At 34.4% G+C, this 25,533-nt stretch overlaps 2 pseudogenes; both read right to left on the bottom strand.

Annotated features, from left to right (window-relative positions):
- Positions 1-11,970, bottom strand: part of LOC120202254 — a 28,435-nt pseudogene extending 16,465 nt beyond the window's left edge.
- A 3,663-nt stretch (positions 11,971-15,633) lies between these two features.
- LOC120202244 lies at positions 15,634-19,555 on the bottom strand (annotated as a pseudogene).
- Positions 19,556-25,533: the final 5,978 nt, after the last annotated feature.

The following is a 25,533-nucleotide window of genomic DNA, read 5'->3' as shown; positions in this document are numbered from 1 at the left end:
TAATACATGATCTAAGCCTCTGAGACAGAACCCTAGACAATATTTTATAAAGACCACCCACAAGGCTGATAGGCCTGAAATCTTCCAAGGCCATCAAATTTAATTTTTTCGAAATCAGAGTAATGAATGCGTTATTAATCTCATTTTCCCACTTTTTCCCTAGAAAAAATCCTTGAAAAACTTCCATATAAGATCCTTAAGATTTTGCCAAAATTTCTTGAAGAAACCCATATTTAACCCATCCGGTGCAGGAGCTCTGTTGTTGTCCGAGGAGGAAATGATGTCCAAGATTTTCTCCTCCGAGAAGGGTTTTCTAATTTTGTAGCTTGTTCGTTCGATAGATTTGGAAAATTCAGGTTCATCCCTTCAACTTCCAAGGCAGAAGAACTCTTTTAGGCACACTTGAAATAATCATATATACTACTCCTTATAACAATAAGATCCGAGGTAACCCTATCACCAACTTTCAGAGATTTTATAGTGTTTTTCCTTCTCCTAATTGAGGCACAAATGTGGAAAAACCTCGAATTGTTGTCGCCATCTCTAATCCATTGGATCTGGAATTCTGGAACCAAATACTCTCATACTTTGAGTATTATATTCCCAATTTGCCAACTAGTTAAGGGAGGACTATAGCTAAGAAATAAAAAAATTCCAGCCATCCAGCATTAAATAAATCACAAATAATTGTGATTTAGTAGACACAAGTAAATATCAGTCATTATAGAAGCAGCAATGTTATAAGTCCAGAAAATAACAATCAATGTATAAACAAAGTCAAGCAAGCTATGCAATATCAAGAAAGAAGGAATGAAGCAGAATGGAGATGCATTCAACATGATATCAGGAGAAAGTGATTGAATATGATGATAATCCAAGGACAATTAAGTGTTCAGTCAGCCTAGCTAATTGGGCAGGAAAAGGAATACTAGCATACCTCAGGACAAATCCATGCATTTCCTGCCCCTCGAATTTCCCCACCATCTACAAGACTAGCTCGAATGCCATACAAATCAGCAACCTACCACATGAAACATTTTCAAAAAGTTTGTCACTACACTGATATTCAAAGAAAAATTCATCTTAACACACATAATTTTCTATTGAATAGAACGTACACAGTTGTCAGTGCTAAAGGTAAAATTAGCAGACAGGTATGAAAATGGAACACGGTCAAATGCTGCCACTGCACCAGCCTCCTTATTTTTCAACATTGCTTCAGAGGCAGAGGATGAAGGGACATCAGAAATGGAGTAAGATATCTTTCTAGACACCATTCCACTCCCCACAAAAATAGGAGCATCCATTGGACCTTGACAGTTGAACACTGCTGTCACAAAACCAGCCAACTGCACTCAAGATAGAAAGCATATAAAAACAATTAGAAAATTTTGAGACATGAAGATGAACCTATACTAAATACCTTAAAAGTGGAACAGGATAAAGATAAACCTAGAGTGCATGAGGATTAAACAATCTTGCACTTATCACATCTGATTAAAGTGGAAGATGACAATGTCATCCTGCACTAATCATAATAACAGTAGAGACATCCTTTCATGTGAACAGAAAAATCTTAAGATGCATGAATATTTCATCCTAAATAATTAAAAATGGTAGCAGATATAAATAGTAACACTGATGATGATGAAATGGATGATATGCCTACTGGAAACAACAAAGGCTTCATTTTGAAGGTTTTCATCAGGGCATTAACTTCTACACAGGGAACCTGGAAAAAAAATAATGGTGACAGAATTAGAAAATTGGCGAAGAATAAAACACTGCAAGTTAGATAAACACAAGGATCTCAGCAAAGCTGCCACTTCAAGCTCGGAGAGAAAGAAGAGTTATAAGTCATGACTTCTTTTATTTCCTCATAGTAAGTTCTGATGTGAATATTGTGTGATGCATGTTACAAAACATTCATTTGAATTTAAACAATAATCAAATAGTCCATCATTAGACAGAGTTACAGACTCCACTAAATGCAAAATACATTGGCAAAGTTGCTACTATGACAGCATCTTTGAGGTGATCGCCAAAGTACATCTCATCTTCAAATATGAAACTAACTTCAAGCATTACTTTTGAAACCTAGCACTCAAACAGATTGAAGTTGGGAGTTATAAGAGAACGAAACATTCTTATCAAATAAAAGAAATAAATTTTCAAGTATACAATCTTAAACAGAGAAAATTTGGGAGCTTTGGTCCTCTAGGATGGGTATTGGACATTCAAGTGAGAAGGAATTTAGATGATTAGGAGTTAGATCAATGGTTAATTTTAATGTCTCTTTTATCAAGTATTAACCCTCGATCGGAAGCTAAATACAGGCTTGTGTGGAGCGTGAATGGAGAGGGTCTGTAAACTGTCAAATCTTGCAGGGATCTGATTTTGAGCAGAGAAGGTGAGACTCAAATATGGCCTAACTGCGTTTGGAGAGGAATAACTCCACCGAGGGTGGAGACATTCATGTGGCAGGTTGTTCATAAGAGATTGGCGGTTAGAGAATAACTGATTAAAGAGGAGTCACAGTCGTGGATGACCTGTTGTGTCCACTGTGTAATGTATCTCCTGAATCTGTTTCACACTTATTCTTTACATGCAGAATCGCTGGGGTTTATGGAATCACTTTATTCAATTTTGGGACAAAGCTACTGCTCTTCCTTTGGATCTATCATCTCTATTATTATCTTGGGATGGCCTAGTTCCTAAATCCTCCATTTGGTCTCTAATCCCAAGAGTTATCGTTTGGTCAATCTGGAAATATAAGAATTCAATTGTATTTGAGAATGGGAATACAGATCTTCACTCTCTTCTTTACTGCACGGTTCCGTCTGGCCTACTGGTTTTCATAGAAATTCCCTGATCTTAATATCCCTCTAGACAACTTAATTGGGGATCCTTCTTTAGCATATTCATGTCCCCCTTGAGGCAGCTTGCCAGGCCTTCTTCTGCTGCATGGGCTCCTCCTCCAGGATTTTTGAAAGTAAATGTTTGTTTCTTGAGATTGGAATAAAGGAGGTATCGGTGATTTGGTTAGGGATTCTTGTGTTCAAATTCTTGCTTCTTTTTCGAATTCTATTGGCCCTGGTCCTCCAGTTTTGGCTGAATTAAAGGCTATCAGAGCTGATATCTTGCTATGTGAATTGTCTAATTGGTTTGGTAAGGGTCGGATGATTGTGGAATGTGACTGCAGAAATGCTATTGATTGGTTAAAGGATTCGGTGGTGTGCCCTTCATCCTATGAGGATTTAGTCAAGGAGATTGTATCATTAGCAAAGAGAGATGAAATCATGTTAAGGGTGATAAATAGGAGTGCTAATTGGGATGATGATGAACTAGCTAAAAAAGGGATAAGGTAATTCTAAGTTTGATGAGGGACTTTTAGTCTAGATGGGTTATGTATGTTATAAGGCTTATTCAACAGATTGTAACTGAGAAATCTATGATTTTTATATCAATAAAACTTGAGTACTCTTTTCCCGTTCTGCTTTTTGCCGAATTCCATATTGGTCTTTGGCAATTATGAAGGGGATTTTTAACGATACCTCCAATTCTTATAAAAAAAAACCCTCAAACTTGGCCAATGTAGAAAAGACTCAGTAATCAAGAGTTCATTTGTTCAAGCTATAAAGAAAAAAATTAATCTATCAATATGGATTGTCCCTTTTTCTTCTGTATAGAAAAACACCGATAGGTCAATTTAATTATTGTTCAAATACAGATTCATTTTAGCACATATAGCAGTATCACTTTTACAGTCCAATATAATAACACAATTTGATGGAGAAATCAGGTCATCAAATAAAGCATGGCCAGAATATACTCGAATACTTACCTGACACATTAGATGGAATTCTCCTTCCTTAGGGTGGATTCCAAAATCTCCAGAAGCTTCTAAAGGAACATTACCAAACCACCCACTTGTATTATGAAGGAATATTCTCTGACCCGGAAACATAAACTTGCTGAAATATCCTGCAAAAGAAAAAAATTGGATAGATCAATAACTTCAAAGGACATACCAGAATTAGGTCCTTAATGCTCAAGTTATCTAATTTAAGTTATCAATGCAAGTCCTTAAATACATTTTCCAGTCTCAATGCCAAGAAAAACCATACCCTCATAACAACAGGAAAAGAGAAACAACAAATGTTAAAGAAACAATATCCTCATGACCCCGCCCAGACCAGAAAAGTAGTCTCAAATGCCACAATAACAAAGGTATAGATGTCTGCAAGAACACTTGCAATTCCCCATATTACAAAACGTCAAGACCAAGTCAAATACCTTTAGTCTTGCAATAGAATCGGGTGATTAGAATTTATGGAAATAGTTGTGCATTTGAAAAGAAGAATTGGACACCCTAAGCTATAAGGGTTAGTAATTTTTGCCAACAATTGTGAAAAAGAGGAGAGATAAAGAATGATGCAGCATAAAAACTGCTAAGTTATGATGAATTTACTAAAAGGCTCGTATATTGCCATCAAAATTGTGGCATCTCCAATAGAAGAGAACTAAAAACCCAATTCGTGAGGAACTTATTTCCCAACAATTGCAACTACTGCTTTTGGAAACTCTACCAAGTGGAATACATGAGCCAGCTTCTCTTCTCTTATCCCACTCTTCAATTCATACTAACTGCAAACTTTGATTACTTGCCAATCCCAGTCATATTAGATTGATTGAATTACATTTCCTCCATTAAAATAAAGATTAGTTCATGTCATAATCTTAAAATACTGGAGTGCACTATTAGCACCTAAAAGATAACTAAAGCATTCAAGAGTACTGGAACGTAGCCAACAAGGAAAAGAATAGGGGTCGAGGGAAGAGAATACCCCTGCATATTTTGCAGATAAACTGTATAAAACATAGAATCATAAACCACACAAAAAGATACATAAATGACTTTCAGATCTCAGACCTACTCCAGAGAGAAATAATGTCTTTTTTTGGCTCATTTCAATTGAATGTGCTGGAAATAAATTATCAAAAACTTATCATACATCACATCAGCACAAGTACACAGAACCTGTAAATTAAAAACCAGGCAACAAGATAAGTGAAATGAGCTTACATCTTGTACATGTTACCCAGTAAAATAACAACCATTTTGTCATTCTTTCTAGGACTAGATATTTCTAGTTTCAATGGAGTGCTACAACAAATATCCGGATGGATATGAAAGCAAGGAACTGTCATAGAGAAGTAGAAACAAGGACATACAGAAAAAACTGATGGAGCACTATATATCTGAAATGCCAACCCTGTCACATCAACTTGTCCATGAAGATTAGGAAATGTGTCCCCTCTTGACATGCACAAGTGAACCTGCCAATAAACAAATGTATCCATCCGTTATCACTTTATACTGTAAGTAGGGTTCTCAGTTGTTTTTCCTTCCACAGCATAAAATAGTCCTTCCACTAAAGAAAATTGACAAGGATATAAATATAAAATTGGTATAATCTTTACCGCTTATTAAGGGGGGAAATCTAAAGACTAAAACAATGTTACCCACTGCAACAGCACATTAGTGATTTAGTGGTGTTCATATATCTGCATATATAAAGCATGTTCTAATGTCTTTTGCTTGCACTCACCAGGTCCAGTTAGATGCTGTTCTATTAAAAGTTTCGTAGCTCTGAATTATTGGTTTTCTCTTTATAATTTTTATTCGTATCTTAATAAAAAAATGTCTAGGGTCGTTTCGCTCCCCACTGGAGCAAAAAGTAATAGAGTTTTTGAACTTTCTAGTGGTTCAGAATGGGTGGTTTTCATCGATAATCTCAGCAGAAGGGTTTCTAGAAGAGCTATTTGGGAGCTATTCAAGCGTCATGTTGATATTGTGAAGGTTTTCATTCCTTTAGTAAACAGAAGGCCGAAGTATAAGGATTCTACTTTTGCCTTTGTTCATTTTGGTTGCCAGGAAGACATGGCAAATGCCATAGTGAAGGTTAACAATACGATGATCGATCAGAAAAGGGTTTCAGTTGGTGTAGCAAAGTTCGCGAAAAATAAGGATTCTGGAGCAAGTCATGGGTTGGCAGTTGAAAGGTCAAGGAATAACTTGAACGTGCAGATTAGGAACGCGGACAACAAAAGGGAGTTTTTCAACAAGTTTAACAATGGAAGGTCATATAAAGAAGCATTGGCAAATCAAAAAGTTAATGTTGCGAGGGAAAAGTTGGTGAATGTATTCATATTGGCTAACCTCATTAAAACCTCCCTCATAGTTAACTCTATAAAAGAGCAACTAGCAGAAGGAGGAAAAGAGTGCCTCATAAATGGAATTATGAAGGCAGATGTAGAGTTGGATTTGGTTCAGAAATCTTTGTGCAGTGACGGAATAGTTGTTAAAATAGTTAGATGGGGCTATGCATGGAACTCTTGCATAATAATTTTCTCCTCGGAGGAGAGCTTGAAGGAGGTGTGGCGAAACAAAGATGAATTGTCTTATTGGTTTGAATGGATTCATCAGCTGGTGATGGAGATTGGTGTTCCAATGGTGTATTGCTCTGTTGAGCTAAGTGGAGTTCCTTTAAACTGTTGACATGAAACCTTCTTCACAACTCTGGCGAGTCGGTGGGGTTTACAGGATGGCATTCATGATGAGACCTTGAGGAGAAAGGACTTTTCGGTTGCGAAGATAATATTGAGAGTTGTTAGTCCTTTTGATGTTCCAAGTTTGGTTACTGTTCTTGCTTATAGGAGGTCGTATAAGATTGGGGTAAAGATTGGATCAGCTTCAGTGAAACCAGAGGTAAATTTAGATCTAATCAGTTCTGAGGATGTTTGGAAGGAGGATACTAGACCAGACATTGCCTATGCAGTTGATGTTATAAGCCAGTTCATGCAAAACCCCAAAGAGTCGCATCTCAAGGCTGTATATCAGATTCTACAATACTTGAAGGGTACACAAGGCATAAGAATTTTATTTAAGGCAGAGAAACTAACTCTTGAAGCCTACACTGATGCAAATTATGCAAGGTCGATAGTGGATAGAAGATCAACTTCGAGTTATTGCACTTTCCTAGGAGGCAACCTAGTGACTTGGAGGAGTAAAAAACAGAATGTTATGGCTAGATCCAATGCAGAAGCTGAATTTACAGCAATGGCGCTTGGAATTACTATGGCTGAAAATTATTTTGGAAGATTTGAAAGTCAAGTGGGAATGACCAATGAAGCTTTATTGTGATAATAAGCCCGCCATTAATATTGCACATAATCCAATTCAACATGATCGTAAAGAACACATTGAGGTTGACAGACATTTTTTTTGATAGAAGATTAGGCCTCATTAAAAACCCCCTTTTTCAATCTCCATGTTATAAAAGTAACATGAAGGACAAGGAAAGGAGGAAAAGAGTGCCTAGAATTTATTAGATGAAACCATAGAACACCAAAGGCAGACCCTAAACATCTGCAAACAGCACCAGAAATTACATAAAACTTAAACACAACAGCTAAACATAGGAAATAAAATTTTCTACTCCTCAATACAAGCAAGCAGAAACCATGACATCACCCTATCCCATCCTTAGCTAATTTGTCAGCTTCCCAATTTGCAGCCCTCAAAATATGCTTGATAATGATATCCTTCCCTACCATAAGAGAGACTATCCTTCACCAATACTTGAAACATAGGAGTGCATAAACCCGGATTCTTGATCCACTTTAGGGCAGTGCTTGAATCTGATTCAAGAATAAACCTCCGATTAGCAACAAAACTTAAATCTTCCAGAAGACATAACCCCCTCTTAATCGCCAATAATTCTGCCAAGATAGGAGGACCACCCCCAACTCTTTCTGAAAACCATTGAAGCAACACACCTTACTGTCCCGAATCAAACCACCAATACCTCCCTTATCCCAACCCTTAACCATCGCTCCATCAACATTTAGCTTTAAGAACCCATCCGGAGGAGGAACCCAGCAAATTGGTTTAGAGTTGCCATTTCCTTGTCTACCCACCAAATCCGCAAGTTTTAAATCTCCCACAAGAGAGTCTAAAGGTATATTCACATCCTTGAACTTTGCAACAAACCAGGAAGCTATTCTAAAACGGACAATAAAGAACAGTCTCACCACATCCAGCTTAACTTCTGAAAAATAACCTCGTTTCTGCATTTCCACACTGACCACATCAACGCCCTTGGAATAAATTTCTATATCAAAGAATTCGGAAGTAAATCATCCCACAAATTGAAAAAGTCCATGAAATTCTTTGGAATCACAAAGGACAAATTCCAAATATTCAATAATCTGGCCCACAGACCCCATACTACCTCGCAATGCAAAAATAGATGCGTAACTGATTCCATTTCCCTACCACACAAAGAGCATAAAGGATCATCAATCCCTACCACACCTCGCTTCAGTAATTCCTCCTTCACCGCCACTCTCTGGTGAGCAACTTGCCAGACAAATGTCTCCACCCGTGGAGGAGCAATCCCTGCCCAAATATGTCTCTCCCAGGTCTCCATCTTCTGCTGAATACCATCTTGATCAAGGAAAATGTTGATACAAGATTTAGCTGAAAAACAGCCCTCACCATTCCCGGACGGTTGACAGACATTTTATAAAAGAAAAGCTCGCCAGTGGCCTGATTTGTACTCCATTTGTGTCCACCAATGATCAGCTAGCACATATATTTACCAAACGATTGTCTGAGAAATATTTTTAAAAACTAATTGGCAAGCTGTGAATGGATGATATCTATTCTTCAACTTGAGGGGGAGTATCAGAATCCAGTTTCCGAAATAAGGAAACTTGTGTACATGTTAGTTGGGAAAATCCTGTGATAAATCAGTGATTGTAATCCTAAAAATTAGGGAATTAAGTCTTGGGTCAATATTCCTAGAATCTGTTAGTTTCCTAGTCTAGAGTTTACTAAATTAGGTTCTATATGTATAAATATCAGTGTAATTTCTTCCTAGCAGAATAGAATTGAATTAAACTTGATTTCTTACACATACAAAATGACTGGGTTGTCCATATGCTTCCAGAAGATCACAACATGAAATGTATTTTATATAATGCCAGAAAAAAATAAATGCAGGAAAAAAAAACGAAGTGAAGTCAGAAAAGCACCTCACCACTGGCTCTTCCTTTAAGCCATGTGATTGGAATTTCTAAAATCCTTTCAAAAAGCTGTAGAAAAGAAAAACAGGAAAAACACAGACATCAAATTCATGCTGGACCAAATGCAGACAGAAAAATTACTCATCACATTCTTTTTATACCTTACCGGAACAAAGAGGTTGGAAATGTTTAAATTTGCATGCCATATTTTATCTAAATTATCAACAAAAACATCAGTAGACAACCAGCCACCGTCTTCAGACACCAAAATCTGATCTCCAAGTTTTACAGTTGCCACAGAGTTGTACATTCACAAGGCCATAATGATTTTGGAACTTCACATATCCAGAAACATTCTCCATCTCTCTACAAACAACATCAAACATTTAAAAAATAGAACTAACATAAGCTATCTCTTGTTCGTAAATTTTTTACCTGACATGGTAAACACATCAATAGAAAAAGATTAGATAGAGTGAGTGTGTATGGGTTATTCCAAGGACGGATTATACTTCAAGTGTGATTTTACTTTCAAAATGTGTTGAAAATTTTGTATGGAAAAAGGAGTCTATAAATTCTACGGAACTCCATCCATGAGTATGAAAAGCTGTAGTGCATGATACATAAGATAGAAACCATTAAAATAAATTAAAATACTAAAAAAACACATGCATATGTGCATAAAGATATAGAGTAGGAATGGAGTCTGCACCTGTGATTATACTTCGGTTTGCACCACATCTACCCCATCAACAAGTTTTGTGACAACATCTTCAAGCTTTGGAGCCAGACCAAATTTAATATTTAGAAGAGATTCAGCTAAAAAATTGGAAAACCATCCTCCCATGCTGTCAGGAAAATAAGGCAGGTTAAATTTCAAGCCTAAAGGCCAAAACGTAACTGAATGGTATGCTGAAGGAGTGGGATCAGACTTTATCGAAGTAAAAGGAGAAGCATGAGTCCTTTCACCCTCAGACACGTTCTCGTCCATATTCCTATTTACAATATTTAAACCCAAATCTCTTCACCGTCTACTTTAGAATTCCTTTCTTTAGCATCTCCAGCAGTATTCCCATCATATGCAGAATTTTCGCCAATGTTCCCAACACCACTGAGTCTTTCAACGGTCATAAGAAATGGATCACGTAAGAAATTGAAATCTCCTAGTGTTGCATTACCATTAATATGCCGGTTTTCTGCTTCTTCACATTGTTCTCCGTACAGGCTGTAAGTGTGTAAACTTCCTTCACCGCTACTAATGTCAATAGAAGTTTCAGAAATAGAATCATCTTCATTTTTTAACAAGTGGGTATTAAGATATGATAAATCATAACTTCTAGATGTCTTTGAATGATCACACGATTCCTCTAGTGATAGATTGTGAAAATATGCAATGGCTGCAGATGCACTACGCTCAAGGATCCGTCTCTTAGCAGCAACACTAGAACAGGAAGTATCTCTCCCATTTAGCTTTTTCTTAATTTTTTTCCCTTTAGGCCCTTTAATAACTTCTGGCCACAATGTAAGCTTTGAACCTGGAATTTTCACACCAAAAGATTTCTCCAATTCTGCATGTTTCGTGTCATAATCAACATTGGTGTCCACAATGATGATCCCTCTGATGCATCTTTTCACCCAAGCAAGAAAATGACTTTGACATTTCAACTGAAGAACCTATCTCTTTAGCTGTATTATCTTCAGATCTGACTGAAATTCCCTCGGAAACAATGTAACCCATCTCTGCAGCTTTCCTAGCGTCATCATCCCTTTCTCTTACCCAGCAAGCAGCAGATTCTTCTCTTGCAATCCTCCTGCTTTTAGTACGATAATCAATCCCTTCTTCAGTTGATAAATGTCTTTGTAGAACATCTGATGAAAATGGTAATCCCAGCCAAGTATAATCCTTCTTTTGAGCAATCAATAAATTAGGATGAAATAAAACTGCATCTATTACAATCTTGCCCCTCCTCAAACTTGCAAAAGGCCGAACATGAATTTTCATGCTGGGAACCTCACCACAAGAAAACTCTTCACTATGAGGCCCAATGGAGCATGCTTCCAATGTGATACTTAATGGAGAAACGCTCCTAACCCTACCAAAATCAACCTCACGCTGTATATGTTCAGAAAGTACAGAACAAACCGAAGGTAAAAGCTTTTCTTCCACAAAAGCTTTAGCTTTCTTCTGTCCATACCAAACCAATAAACCCACAGAAGACAAAACAGCAGCAAAAACAGAGCATCTAACCAACAGTAACCCTTCGTTCCACAACGGAGACAAAGACCTTACCAGAGCCCTGCTCCCAGCAAAAGGCTCCTTAACACTTTTGGCAACAAACCCATTTCTCAACCCAATAGTTTTCCTAAACAACTCAATATTTTTCCCACAGAAATGGGAAAACCTGATTGCTTGAGCAATCCAATCATTCTGATTCTCCGCGAAAACAGTCTTGCGGATAGCTCTTTTATGGAGCTTCCATCTATTAAAACCAAAGCAATGCCGATTGCTTATTTTACCATTTAAAGAGCTTCCTAGTGGTGTCCCGAGAAATGGGGAACGGAGTTTTAGGCTCATTCTTCTTCTTCTTCTCTACTAACTCATAGATTACTCACTATGCCGGGGACCAACAACCTCGTTGCTCTCAATCCCTTTCAATTCAAACAATCTTAAAGCTCGGAACATTCCAAATAAACCTAAAAAATAAAAAATCAACATATAACAAATTTGTTTTACCCATACTTATTTTATTAAAAAAAGAGTAAAAATTATAGGCTTCTTTAGAGAGAAGAAGAAGAAGAAGGAAACCTAGAAGAAGAAATGCGTAGAAGGCTTGAGGATGCTTGCGGCTTCGATTATTCCTAAGTTTCAATTTGATTTTCTTTTTTTCAAGAAGGACAAAAGTAGAGGCCAATGGGTTGCTGATCTGCCATTGCTTTCGAGTTCGTTTGTGTTTTTCAGGGGAATTTGATCGTGGAAAAGATTGTGGTTAAAATACACAATTAGTCATCATTCTATTTTTATTTCCTATTTTTTATCATTAAATTATTGTCTCGATAGAGACATCATTGATGTTACTTTTTCTCTCTCATTATTTTATCTCTTTTCATCATTTGTTTGTGTCATATTTTTATAATTTTATTCAAATTAATAAGATAATATTGTCACGTCCTAAGAACTTTGACGCCTCGAAACGTGCGGCCTTAGTCGCTTTCGAGCTTTGGTCCGTGACAATATCATCACCTTATTCAATTAAAATAAAAAACCAAATTTGGATTTCGAAGAGGAATTAAAAATTTCGTAAAATTCTATCAAAATAAATATTAAATTAATAATTTTATTCAAAACAATAAGACGATAACACATGTTAGTAAGTTAGATAAAAAAATTATAAAATTCTATCAAACAAATATTTAAGTTGTACAAATCCAATGTTCAGCAGTAATTGATGAAGGATCGGCTTCAGTGCAAAATTTAGCTATAATAAAGTTATGCTACCGTCGGGAATGTCTATGGAAGTGTTTTTGATCTAAAAGTCCGTTCTAAATACAAAAGCAATCCGAACAACTCATTTTCAGCCTAAAATTCATGTTTGAAAAGTGATTATTGACTCAAACCAAAAAGTTCTTTTCACGTTAGAAAAACTCGTTTGGAGAAGTATTCGTCGAGAAATATTCCTAAACGAAGCTTGTGGTTTGTGCCAGGAAAATGGACGTATATCACTGGAAAATACTGCTAGAGGAGACGGAATAGAGCTTTCTTCAAGGTAAGATGTTTCTTTGTGTTTTGTGCACCATTATGCATATCAACTTGGACATTTTAGTAATGCTCCAACGCTCTTTCTTCAAAGTTCACAAGACTACAGCAAAAATTGTACACAGCTTGTATGAAAGTATTACTTTATGGTGTCACCTTAAGTGAGATGTCAGATCATGTATCGGGTCAAAATGTTCCGACATTAACTGAACTATGCTGTACCGCTACTCTTTGAATCGGACAAGGAGGACGAGGGAAATAAAAACAGCAATGAAATATATCAGTAATTATCTTGGCAGCAAGGGTTTGCAAAACGCAGAAAAATTAGGCAGTCGGATGAATTCTTTTTAGCAAACTGTCACAAGAAATAACAATGTGATCTTATGATAACTGCACAACAAAAAGATCCAAAAAGCTACCAAAGATAGAACGTTGTTTCTAGTCCACTCAAATACAACTAAAACGTCATTTTCCGATTAAGCAAAGCCCACTATTGATTTCGGAATGTCATATGAACGGCAAACACATGGTTCTACATATATATGTGTGTGTGTGTGTGTGTAATATGTTCGTTGGACAAAATGTCTTACCGCACTGGCTGCTGGTTGTAATGGTTCTTTTCTTTCTTCTTTGAAGCAGCAAGTTTGCATTCCTTGCAGCTGCCCCTTGTGCAGCAGCATCCATCTCTTTATTAGATTTCTTCTTCTTCATAGAAGCCATCTTCTTTAGCCGCTCTTTCACGTCAATTGTGGATGCATCATCCTCGATCTGCTCGAACACAGCTGCTTCTTCTGGCCCATTGGTAATGTTTGTACTAGTAGGCTGTTCCTGTGGTTCTTTTCCCTCCTTTGATTTATCCTTCTTCTTCTTCTTTTTGGCACTTTTAGACTCTCGGTCAGAGAAGGAAGGGTAGGGGTTGGTTTTTTATAGTAGAAACGGAGGAGATAAGGATTTTATAGTAGAATCAGAGAGAAGTGTTTGTTTCTCGGGAAAGGAAAACGAGTTCAATCAGGACAAAACATGGGGAAATCAAAGACACATCAACTTAATTTAAGGTTAAAATACGAAAATATTAGGTTGTGTCGTAAGGTTAATTTATATTTTTTTAGTAATTAAAGTCTATACAATTATACGTTTAGTCTTCGGTACTTATACATTCTATTAATTTGGTCTTAAAATAAATTTAAGCCAATAAATTTAATCCACCAATTAGAATGTGACACATGTCATTATTATATTAAATATTTTTTCATAATTTAAATTTATTTGATTTATATATTTATCTATTAATAAGATTGTGACATGTATCACCGTCTGATTAAAGGAAAATAAAATGGGAAATCAAAGAAGAAGAACAAAAGAGACATAAGGAATCAAACCTACGAAACGCTTCCGCACACATAACCACTAAGCCAAGTTCGAAGTTTGTGTTATTAATCACACAATATCGTATATATTTTAGTTAATGCAAGGAAAAAAATGTGCACATGAGAGGATTGAACCTAGATTTTTGTATATATTATAATTGGTTTATACAACATTAAAATAAAAATTAAATTTGAGATTTATATTTTAAAGTAAATTTAATACTTGTTTCACATTTATAATTCGGGGATTATATATAATTTTTAATTGAATATTTTTAATTTAAGGCATGTGTAAGCCTTACCCAGTGTCCTAAGTTTGATTCCTCTTGCCTCTTATGTTCTCTTATTCCTTAATTTTTTATTTGATTTTCCTTTAATTAGATGGTGGAAGAAAAATATATAAATTAAATAATTTGTAATCCGGAAAATTCTCATTTTTACTAAAAAATATTTATATGCATGTAAAAATAGTTTCCGACTAAAAGTTTTATGGTCGAGTCTCACAATCCGAGATTAAACTAGCTATGATATCACTAAATATAACCTCTAAATACGACCTATAAAGAATTAGGTCGAATCTTGAGAATTCATGTTGAAACTTGTCCCTCACGAAAATCTTATTGGATTTAAACTTAGAAAAATTATCATATATCTTTGAATGTAATTATTTTAAATATTTTTAAAAAAAATAAAATTTTTAAAATATATATTTCAAAACTACTTGATTGAAGGTTTTTAAAATATATTTTTATCAATAATAAATTTTAAATAATAAAGAGTTAAAAGTTAAAAAAAATCGACATTAATAGACAGTTTAAGTGGAATGGAGGTTGTAGTTTTTAACCATTTTATTTTGAGCAAAAAGAGAATAATATTGCTTATCTTGAATAGATTGCATTTTAATTTTAATTTTTACCAATTCTCTAGTTCTAATTTTAGATTTGTACTAATTTTTCTCAGTGTTACGACAAACTAGTCATAACTATTTTATTTTATTTTATATCGATACCTGTGTAACCAAACATATCAGGAATGTCAACATAGAATAAAAATATACAAAGTGGCCAAGTGTAAAGCTAAGCCACATTTCTTACTTCTTTAGGTGCAACATACTATCCCAAAGCAACTAAAGTGAACCTCTAAAAGTTTATTATTGATAAGAGTGGCACATTGAAAGACATCCTGTCAAATAACACCCACAATGAAAAGGGAATAGTTCAACCATTTTCATTGTTCCCAATTCATTGTGCAATTTACATGTACCCACTATACATACATACATACATACACATCATGGTCCGCAAAAAAGAGTTGAATTACACCTCCGAAGGACTGTAGCTTTAAAGCCAAAAAAAGAGAGAGAGAGAGAGAGAGAGAGAGAAGGATGGATAGAATATATCAAAAGAATAGAAGAGTTCGGAAAAGGCACTAACATTTTCGTTTCACTATCTTTTCAACCACCCATCTTACTTTTGTATTGACTATGCCACAAAGAATAGGAAAACCATAAGGAAAACAATCAATACAAAAAATATTTTGATCATTAGCCACCTGTTAGATGATATGCTGTTTAGGTACTTGAGCAAAGCCCCCTGCGCTCCCTCAACGTTCGCTAATGTGTCATCCATGTTCTCATCGATCCTGGAAAGAGAACATCATAATTAGGTTGTTCATAAATTGGTTAAAAGAATACAGAATGTCATATACAAGTAAAACTATTGTAGGATAATAGGGAATTATCCATAACTTTTGACAGCTGATGGCTTTTATCAATGAACTTATCTAGTCTGTACAACCCATTTACTCTCATGTGAGGATCAATAATATCTGAATAAGAATGCTCATAAGAACCAAGTTGTTGTCCCACCAAACATTACAAGCACCAAGTGTTGATGCCAATGTTAGGTGTAAACATGTTAATTATGCTAGCTAACAATAGGATCCTCAAGATGTTCCATGCCAAACCTCACCGCAAAATAGGGGGAAATCACAAAAATGTTTACTCTTATGAACAAATGACTTCTCAAATACTCCCAAGGACCAAACCACGATGCATAACAGCATAATTACAAGAAACACACCAAAGCTTAAGCCTGGAAGTTTTAGACAGCCTTAAAAAACTATTTGGTCAAAGTCATCAAATTTACTCACGACCATATACACTGTTAAGATTTCCAAACATTATAAACTGAAAAGAAATTATTATAACACTACTGACTGCAGCATAGTATGATATAAAACACCTTGTATAGCAAGTAATATAACAGCAACTAAATAAATTATATGCAGGGATGGCCTGAAAATTTAAAATTACCATATTTTAGATTTTTTTATATATTTTCTATTGAAAATCTGTTTTCGCCCCCTTGGAATTTTATAACTTTGCCCCTTCTTAAATTTTAGAAGTTCGCCTCCTCGAACAGAAAATCCTACGTCCGTCCTTGTTTTTATGTATGCCATTGCCAAGGGGAATTGCTACAGAGGGAAAAAACAAAACAAAATACCTGATAGCTATCTCTCCTTGCTGAGAAACCAGAGTAGCTAGCTGGTTGAAGATGGTGCCAAGCTCATGAATAGTGGATTCTACATTTTGAAGAGCTTCAGCTCTGCTCTGCATGTAAGTGTCTTGCAATGGAACCATTTGTTGCTGCTGCTGCTGTTGACCCTGGAGCAATGGCTGACTCTCCCATCCATCAGCTTTCTGTAATAAAGAACCAGAAGTGACTTTCTCAAACATATACACAAAATGTAGTTTCAATGGTGTACAACTTTCAAATTAATATGGTTCACATAAGAAGTTAAAGCGCTAGATTAATACAGAAGTAACAAATAATAGTTGATTCCAAAAGAGTTGGTGAGTTACAAGAAGAAATGATTTTTTTTCAAAAAAAGAATGCATGAAAAATACAAGCAAATGCAGAATATCAAACAACTGAGCACTGCACATAACAAAAAGAAAATAGAATTTTGTGGCTATTCTGAAGGAATGACAATGCAATTGTTACAGGCTGCTAAAAAAGTAGAAGAGCGATGTTAAGAAATGTTCCATGACATTCAGTGAAAAATTATCATTAAATGATCTTGAAAGTTCCAAAAGAAAATTCAGGACTTCTAAGTGCAAAATTTTTTTCTCCAGTTAATCACGGTATTTAACTAATACTAGCAAGAAAAAAACACAAGGGCCATAGGTATATTACTACAAAACATCTAAGTAAGCTGTTACCTGGGAAACAACTGAGATGAAGATGCAGACCCATTAGCCCACTGAGGAAGGTTGTTTGAAGCTCCAGCTCCTAGCTTAATAGCCAGAGGACGCTGCCGTGCAAAGGGATTTGGGGAATCCTTTGAAGCAGTGGAAGAAAATAACTGTCTTCTATTCTCATGAACCTTTAAATTCTGTCGAGCCAATTCAATTACCATCAACTCTCAAGGGAACGAATTACCAATGACAACTATAAGGAATACTAGCAAAAAACCATCCAAGTAAACTCAGTGAACGGACTGAACAACTTTTACCTCTGTTCGCATTGTGAGGACATCTTTAAACTCTTTTGTGGTGCTCATCAAGCGATTCTTCAAGTCATCTACAACTGTGGTTGAATGACTAGATGTGTCACTGGAGATACCACCTTCATCTCTAGAATTACAGAAAAGCTGAAGATCTACCACAACAGAATTAAGGGCAGTGATATCCTGTTTGATAATTGCAGTGAGCTCTTGGATTTACATAGTAGGGTCATCAAAAACAGAAGTCCTCTTTGCCACTGTAAGGTAAGCAAAATATAGATTTTTTTTACTTTTACATCATACTCTAAAACATGGGGGACCATCATAACTACAATAACAACAACAATGATTATGAACTCCTATTAATATCAAATCTGTCTGTCTTTTCCTATATCTGTCACTGACAACTTGCGCACACTGGATTTCATCAAGTTCAGCTATAATACCATCTAAACCAACATCCAACACAACCAAACAACAACAATAATAAACTCCTAATAGTATCTAGTCAGCTAATTTTCTCGTATATCTGTCATTAACAAATTGTGCACATTGAATTTCATCAATGCTTCAACAATATTCTAAACCAAGACAACCACAATGGGTACATTCCCTACTACAGTTCTGATGGTCATATCCTAACATTTGTTAGTTCAATTTCTATCAAATCACAATCAGAAAATAGAGGATGCTACCATCATTGGACATCCAAATTAGAAATAGTATGCAAGTGATGGAGCGTGGTAGAAGGAATCTTATATACATAAACACACACACACACAGAGAGAGAGAGAGAGAGAGAGAGAAATAAGTATAGAAGGATGCGAATATACATATGGTGTGCCTTACTTCACTAAGGGAGAACATTTTTTCTGTCTTGTACCTAAGGCAATATAAGGGTTCTAGTTCCTAGAATGAACCTAGTGCCCTTAACATTACCAGACTTGATAAATGCCAGATATTCAAAAGCCCAAGATACAATCATTTTAAGTATGGTGCAATCAGACAACAAATTACAAGAGGAAATTTATTTTAATTATAACTTGCCTTAGATAATGAGCTAATAGTAAACAAAAAATGCATTTCAATTAGTAGAACTTCGGTTAAAAGCTCTTAAACTTCAAGCTATACTCCCTGCGAAGCTAAAATATAGGTTGCAAACAATCCATGCGTGGTTCATCTTTCTAAAAGCAATACGCACAAACCTTCGTCAATTATTGATCAAATCCATTCATTAAAAATAAAAGAACAAAAACAATTATAATGTAATCGAAACAAGTATAAGTACTTACATTTTGCTAACTTAGATAGCTTCTGCGAGGTCTGATGAATCCCAAACCCAATATTAGAAGCCCTCCTATTAAACTCCGATTGACGAGCAACCACAGATCTCTGTTCCTTCGCTCTCGACGTACTGCTGCTACTCGATCCATTTTGACCCGGCCCAGAAGATAACGACTTCCTCAACCTCTCCGCCAAGCTTTGAAATTCTTGCGTCCGATCCCTAAATGACGATTGTGCCACTTTCACATGCATTTTTTCCTATTGTTAAACCTCCTCGATCTTCAAATTGAAATCCCAAAATACCTAACCAAACATTTGATTCCCTGAGAGAAAATAAAATTGAAAGGCCTAAAAGTTCAATTTCCTCGATTTTCTTTGAAATTAGGCAAAAATATAGGGATATGAACATAGATTCTTACTTCAAATATGAGAGATCTCCAAACCCTAATCTACCAGATCGAACTTCATTTGGAAAAGAAACGCTGCCGTTTATACTGGAATTGAATATTGATATCGATATGAATGCTTACAAATTGTGACTTTGTGAGTAAGTACGCCTCTTTTTTATGAGATGAATGCGATCGGAAGATGGCGAGAAAAAAATCTTATACTTTTATTTAGGGGAAAATACATAGAAGGTCCCTGTACTTTTTAAAGAAATTAATATGATCCTCATATTATTATTTTTTTTCTCTCAATATGACCCTCTAACTCAGAAAATAAGCCAAATGTTGCCTTTTGACCAATGTTTTTGTCGTTAACCATTTCCGTGATAATGTGACAGTTTACAGTGTTGAACCAATGATCCACCGTATTGACGTGACAGTCTAGGGTGATTGATAATGAGGTTGATAATATGACAGACGAACTAAATTGGTAACTCAAACATGGTAGATGTACTGTCATGTCAATAATGTGGGTCATCACGTCAGCACTGTGAACTATCATATCAGCACCGTAACAATCAAATAATGAAAAGTGTTGATCAAATGGTTATATTGAATTTATTTTCTTAGTTGGAGAAACACGTTAAGAGAAAATATAATACGAATATCACATTGATTATTTTTCAAAAATACAGGAACATCGTGTACTTTTCTGCTTAAATATTATTAAAAATTAGTATAGAAAATAATACATATTTACAGTTATTTATATATTTTATATTCTCATAATAGTGGTATTCAATAATATCAAACTGATTTTATACTAAGAATTATTGTGCAGCATTCTCTGACACCTCTTATAAATTCCAAATCATATTAAAGAGGAAGGTTGTTTGATTTGCTTAATTTTAAAGTGAACTTATTAATTTACTTTAATTATTTAATACATTTATTTATAATTAAAATAAATTATTTTTATTTAAATTTTAATTTACGAAGTTGACCCATGCTTGTTGGATCTACTCAATCAACTTACATTTTAAGAGTTGACCCATGAAAGTGAAAAGCTCAATCTTATAAATCTACTTATAAGTTATTTTTCATTTAATGATGGTAAATAAGCGGGGCGGGTACGGATACCTCCTTTTTTATCCTTATACTCATTTATATTGTCGTATCCATTATCTACCCACTAATCACGACGAGTACAATTTTTAAATCTACACCTGTTCACGTGGGTATATTCTCAAATCCATAACCACATCCACTATCTAATTAGATATCTATCACTCATTTCGTATTCGTTTGTACCCGCACATACCCACCAATTTTAGATAGAAAAAACAATGGTCTTCTAAAAGTGTTTATACCTTAACATTTACAAGTCATATTCTATAAAATCTTAAGATTTACATATTAATCTATGAAATTATACTTAAATTCATAATGATCCAAAATTTATATGGTGGATAGTTAGTGAGTAGGTGGATGTTTTACGAGTAAGGTCTTAAACTCAGCGCCTACCCATTACCCATGACAAGTATAACTTTTTACATCCACACTCGTTCACTGCCTTTAAATTTAATTTTACACATATTATTAATACATTATTTTAATTATAGAAACTACACAAATAATTATTTAATTATTTTTGTAAACTCAGCGTACGTGGAAAACGATTCTAGTTGTAATCTTTTTTTATATATATAAAGAGAGGGTGAATATAAAATAGATTTTATTTTTAAAGAGTATTAATCATATAATGATAAATATTCATACTAGTATATATGTGGTGCTTAATAGAGATTTAAACGAGCCGAGTCAGACAAATTTATATTGTATTTTAATAAACAACACAAATGTTAATATTATAATAATTTAATTTTTTTTTAAAAATAAAAATTTAATATATTATATTTTCGAATTATTCGCGAGCTTTTCAAGTCGAGAATCGTAACACCTACCCGACTACGTAGGATGACCTCTGCTCGAAGCGATCAGACAAACAAACTCTAATCATTCACATTAAGCGAAAATGGTTAGGAGCAACATCCAACACGCAATGTATCACATAGGAATATAGGATTCCACAAAAGAAGGTGTAGATGGTCGATTTGTCCGGTCCAACTCAAAGTGCTCAATTGGTGGGAGATCAAAGCTAAACTGGCAGCCCAACAACTCAGCTTCCAGCAATAATGGTCTTCAGTGGAGTCGTCAAGCTGTCGAAACAATTTTTTTCTTAAAGGTGAAAAGGTGAGATTTTGAAAACCACATTAATTTATCTCGTTCAATTGATTTTTTTTAAAAAAAACAAATGCGATTTTTAAAAACTCTCGTTTCGAAAATTCTGGATTTTCTTTACGATCGAAAAATACGATTCAAAGATTCGCTACCAATCTTTGATTAGGGTGTGATTGGGCACCCAAAAATATTTGTTATTTTAAATAAAAATTAATTTTAATTAAAACAACAAGTTAAGGTCTGCGTTACCAAAATCCGAGTTCGGGAGTCGGTTACGTGCAGGGAAGGATTAGCACCCCACGACGCTCTAAATTGGTATCTAGTCGATTAATTAACGTTCTTGCATTGAGCTTTACAAATTCGAACTTAATTTGATTTTTGATCACATAAAACAATGACGTAAAAAACATTCAAAAGCACTTAAACAAATTAAATTAAAATTACCAAGTCATTTTAGAAAGATAAAGAATGTTCGATTATTTACAAATATCGAGACCAGATCTTAAAGATATAACAACCTTTTCTCGATATATTTAAATAAACGAACATTTCTTTTTCTTTCGTTCCCAAATTTTAGGTGACGAATCAATTTTTGGTTTCACTTTCGGGATACACTTTTATTTTAAAATCATTAAAAGCGGACCTCAAATCAGTTATGACTGCCCACTTAAAATAATTTTAAATTAAAAGTATATTACCCTTAATCCAATTTTTGAATATGTGACGCTATTTAATTAGTTTTTGCATGACATCATTTTGCATAATATGCATGATAGCCTCATTTGCATAACTCGACATATTACATAATTGGATTAAGGGTAATATACTTTTAATTTAAAATTGTTTTAAGTGGTCAGTCATAACTGATTTGAGGTCCGCTTTTAATGATTTTAAAATAAAAGTGTATACCGAAAGTGAAACCAAAATTTGATTCGTCACCTAAAATTTGGGAATGAAAGAAAAAGAAATGTTCGTTTATTTAAATATATCGAGAAAAGGTTATTATATCTTTAAGATCTGGTCTCGATATTTGTAAATAATCGAACATTCTTTATCTTTCTAAAATGACTTGGTAATTTTAATTTAATTTGTTTGAGTGCTTTTGAATGTTTTTTACGTCATTATTTTATGGGATCAAAAATCAAATTAAGTTCGAATTTGTAAAGTTCAATGCAAGAACGTTAATTAATCGACTAGGTACCAATTTAGGGCACCGTGGGGGTGCTAATCTTTCCCAGCACGTAACCGACTCCCGAACTCGGATTTTGGTAACGCAGACCTTAACTTGTTGTTTTAATTCAAATTAATTTTTATTTAAAATAACAAATATTTTTGGGTGCCCAATCACACCCTAATCAAAGATTGGTGGCGACTCTTTGAACCGTATTTTTTCGATCGTAAAGAAAATCCATAATTTTCGAAACGAGAGTTTTTAAAAATCGCATTTGTTTTTTTTTAAATCGATTGAACGAGATAAATTAATGTGGTTTTCAAAATCTCACCTTTAAGAAAAAAATCATTTACGAAGAAAACGAAATCATATAACCCATCAGTAATTCAACAATAAAAATAAAAATTAAGTTCACTATTAATAGCCAATTATACACATGCAAATTTTCAGACCAATTGGACACCAAACAGGGACCTAATTAAACATGCAATTCTAAGGACCAAAATGTAAATAATGCAAAAGTTACATACAAGCACCAACCATGCAATTGACACTTCCATTATGTAATCAAGTATATTCAAGAGTGACAAATCAAGTCTCACCAAATTCAGATTAAGGATGAAGTATTATTAATCAATTATGGGATCATTTTGAACTAATACAATCATTCTATGGTCAAATTAAGACTTACAAACACTTAGAACCTTTAATGAACCAAATTTAACCATTTTTCATCGAGCACGTAGCAAAGGGATTGGTCCTTTTTTCACGGGAGATCGATCTTTTGCAAAATAGAGAGTTTTGGATTGATCCTTCAGACAAGGGATCGATCTTTATTCTTTTTGAAAAGGGATCGATCCTTTTTATCAGGGGATTGATCTTTTTTTTTCTCTAGAAAATGCATATGAACATACAAGAATAAGTTATTAAACTTTCATGTGATAGATCCAAGACATATGACTACCACTAAAAGTAAAACTACGAGTACACATTGTATGATTAAAAACTACCGCGGTTACGTACTATCTGATGCTTACAGGTCTGACTGGAGCCTTCTATCCAATAGTTGCTTCAGTCAATGTTAAGTTATGACTAAAAGGCTTCTTATCATTCAGTTGACTATTTTTTGAAAGACCGAACATGAAATAAAAAGTCGTACTTGTAACATCCGCAATACCGGGTTAGTGACCAAATTGTAAAGTTTCAGAATTTGGTGACTAAAGTAGAAGAATGAAAGAATTCAATGATTATATGAATATATATTGAAGGTTATTTGGTAATTATTAAAGGAAATTAAAGGTATTATGGTCATTTGACCAGAAATATTTTTATAATTTTTTTTAAGGTAATATAAACGTGGGAAATTTGAGAAGCATCCAGAGTTCTCTGCTCATTTCTTATTCTTCATACGTGGGAGAGCAAGGCAAAGGTAAGTTTAATTTCAGTTGGTTAATTCTTAAGTTTTAAGCTTAGTTTTGATTCTTTGGGTATTAAATAAGCTTAAGGAAAGCTTATATGGGATTTAAACAATAAGATAAAGGAATTATGAAGGAATTTGCAATATGAGTTTTAAGATGAAATTTTGATATGGTATGGTTGTTGAAGTTTTATGGATGAATTTGACTTGTCATCAATCTAATTAAGAAGTATGAAGTGTTAGAATTGGAATTAGAACACATTGAAAATTTGGTATGATTTTTGAATCTCATATGGAAGATAGGATTTTGAGGTTTAAGATGAAATAAATGAATATAGATTGGTTTAAGTATGTGTACTAGAGTTAAGAATGAAAAGGGGATGATATATTAAGTGTTTGAGTGGAAATGAAGTAATTTTCGGGTTGAAAATATGATTTCTGGGCAAGGGGAATCGGTACCCATTCAAGGGGAACCGATACCCCTTCAAACGAACAACATTTCCATAATGTCATTAGGGAATCGGTACCCCCATAGTAGGGAACCGATTCCCCCTAAAGGAAATTATGAATATGGATTTAATAAGTTCATTTAAGTTGCTAGTATCCAATTATGAGGTGTAGGTATCTAATGATTGTCTCGAAATGTACATTTATGTAGATTCTACGCATAAAGCAATTCCGGAACGTTTGGCAAGTAAGATCGATCAAGGGAAAGATAAGAGATTGGAATTGACTAGTGAGGCCAGGTGAGTGCATATTCAATAGTATATGATGTGCGATGGGAATAAGACTTGCGATGAGTCTATTTCCTAAAGTGTTACACATGAATTCATGATTAAAGGCATGAGTGGAATATGCATGTATGTATGTTTGATTATATGGATTGATCTGTTCTTTTATGTGTTAGATGATAAAGTATAAGTAATTACATAAGAAAGGTTATGAATTATATGAGATATAAACTATGTGATCATAGTAAAATATAATTATATTATTATATGATAAGTGAAATAAGCTGGATAATATTGATCTATAGGATGAAGTGAGAATAGTACACTAACTAGGAGATTTGAACATAAATGATAAGATGAACATATAAGATAAGCTAGATGGGAAAGATTCATATGTTTAAATAAAACTATAACACATGAGTTATATGAATACATAATTATGTGATGAAATGGTGGATTACCTGAACATGTGAATATATATAGGTCTAAGAGAAGGCATAAGATTAAGATATAAGCAATGTGACTATAAGTATATATGTGCTCTAAGTGATATGACTTATAGGTATTTCTATTATAATGTTA

Source organism: Hibiscus syriacus, unplaced genomic scaffold (assembly GCF_006381635.1).
Source record: "Hibiscus syriacus cultivar Baekdansim isolate YM2019G1 unplaced genomic scaffold, ASM638163v2 tig00000340_pilon, whole genome shotgun sequence".
Classification (NCBI taxonomy): domain Eukaryota; kingdom Viridiplantae; phylum Streptophyta; class Magnoliopsida; order Malvales; family Malvaceae; genus Hibiscus; species Hibiscus syriacus.
Note: the sequence above shows the minus strand (reverse complement) of the source record. Positions and strands in the feature narration are given on the sequence as shown.